This window comes from Chiloscyllium punctatum, chromosome 6 (genome assembly GCF_047496795.1).
Source record: "Chiloscyllium punctatum isolate Juve2018m chromosome 6, sChiPun1.3, whole genome shotgun sequence".
Lineage (NCBI taxonomy): Eukaryota > Metazoa > Chordata > Chondrichthyes > Orectolobiformes > Hemiscylliidae > Chiloscyllium > Chiloscyllium punctatum.
The window spans coordinates 55,039,133-55,041,556 of record NC_092744.1 but is presented as its reverse complement, the minus strand read 5'-3'; positions in this window follow the sequence as shown (position 1 = coordinate 55,041,556).

Genomic DNA, 2,424 nt, shown 5'->3' with positions numbered 1-2,424 from the left:
TTTTCGGAATTATACTTTATCATTCATTCTGGTAGAGAGGTTTCAGACCCTGAGCATGTGAAGATGTCAAAGTCCTCAGTGCATCACAGAATGTTTTTTAATGGCAGCATTTGTGGTCAAAGCTACTGCTTGGTGAAAGTGAAGCACTGAACATACATTCAACAATACAAATGTTGCTTTTGAACTCTTTTGTGTGTTTCCAACTCAGGTCATACAGCGGTGCCATTAAAGGTGTCCACCATGATCTGTCTTCACAGGTATAGTTCTGTTCATGGACACTGTGCCATTAGTGCAAGAGTTCTTGTTGCACTTTCAGAAAGTTGCTTTTAAATTTGTATACAGTAACAAATCACCACTTACCAAACAAATTACCCAATCTTATAATTCATGGACAAATAGTTATAATACCTTCTGCTACTATAGGGAATCCAATAACATGAATAATGCAGATGTCCTGCTTAGATTTGCGAAAAAAATCAAAATTGAAGTTGATTTTTTAAGCAATCCCTCAGTAATTGATGAACAGGCCAACTGATAGCCAGCTTTAACAAAGTAATTGTTTTAGATTTAATGACAGTTTGAAAATCTTGAAGCAGGTAACTGTCTTGTTTATTTCACCATTTCCTTTAGTTGCCATCAGTGATGATTCTGTTAGTCAGCTGTCTTTAGCAAATCTCAGCAATTACCAGACAGAGACTCAGACTGATACTCTGATGGTCAGGACATCATTGGAGCAGTGCAGAGAGGAACTGTGGGTTGGGACCATGTGGAATTCCAGATGCTGATAATTGCATGTGAGTTGGCCAGAAAATTGAAACTTTGGAGAGTTCAGGCTTATTATTAAGCTTAATAATTACCAAGGAAACATGAGAGGGTTTAAAAAAAACTGTTTCTCACCACAACTCACTAATGATTGCAACAACAACCTTTACCTCATTATACACCTCCCCACCTCCCTACCCATCAACCGCCAAGAACTACCATTTGACCAAGCAACTTCACCGAAGAGTCTCAGACTGTACCTTCCAAACCCACGATCACTCTGTCTAGAAAGACAAGGGCAGTTCCCTTCCAAGCTGCTCACCATTCTGACTTGGAAATATATCACCATTTTTACTGTCACTGCTTCAAAATCCTGGAATTCTCTTCCTAATGGCATTGTGGGTCAATCCACAGCAGCTGGACTGCAGCAGTTCAAGAAGGCAGTTCACCACCACTTTCTCAATGGCAATTAGGGACAGGCAATAAATGCTGGACAGACAGTGACACCCATATCCCACAAAATGAATAAATAAAAATAAACGCAACCCAACTGTATTCTACCCAACCCCACTGGACATGATACTCTTTTTCTCTTTTTCCATCTAATTCCAACGCCCCCTAAAATAACCTACTCTAATTCTCATTCACATACTTGGCACCATACTCATCTTGCCCAACTATCATACTGCCACCCTCACAGCTGACATTTTATTCATCTGGTGGATACACCAATCTCACCCACCTGACACATTCCCTCCTCACCCACTTGACATACTGCCTCCCTTACACACCTTGCACCTTAACCACTCAAGTAATTGCCACCAAAGCACCACACTTACCTGATACATGTAGCATTTCACAAGAACTGTAAAAGTGGCTGACTGTGCTCCTGAGCATTTAACTCACAGAACATGGCAACTAGATTCCTTCAAGATGGAGTGTGATGTCTATGAATATTTTCTTCTCTGCCGAATTGGACTGGTCCATAACAGGAGCCTCCTGTTCAGGAATCTCCAAAATAGAAGACATCTAAATGGAAGTGAACTCAAGAGAAATTATGATGGACTGTTTAAAAAAACACTTGTAGAACTGAATATGAAAGAAGGATGGAGTATTTCGCGTTCTTCTGAATTAGTACAGCTAAATTGGTAGCTTTCTGCTGTTGAGAGAGAAATCAAAATTCAAGAGGAAATGCTTAAACAACTAGTTTAAGATAAGTCCAGATTGAGAAAGCAATATCTGGGACATTGATATTTTCAGCAGATGCTCTGATCACAAAGATGATGTAAAGCTGAGAAAACATGAAGCACGATGAACTACAAGGTCTGTATTATCAGTCCAATGTCCAGTTCCAAGTTTACAGGGAGGTCTGGGTAAATTTGCATGTAAAACAGGACATCTTAATAGGAGCAGCTATAGAAATACTGGCTGTTCTTAAAACAGGTGGAGGTGCAAAGTATACTTAGCAAGAAGTAACAAATCCCTGTGCAACAGCTATTTGGAAATAAAAGTCAAAATTTCTGCTTCATGGACAAACTTAAAACAGGCATTAGAGGCCAAGCTTCCAAGAAAATTAAAAAAAGGAAAGAAGTGAAGAAGCTGGATAGTAATTTATTAGATCAGTTTATGATGTAGGAAATATACTAGGTGCACTTCAGTAGA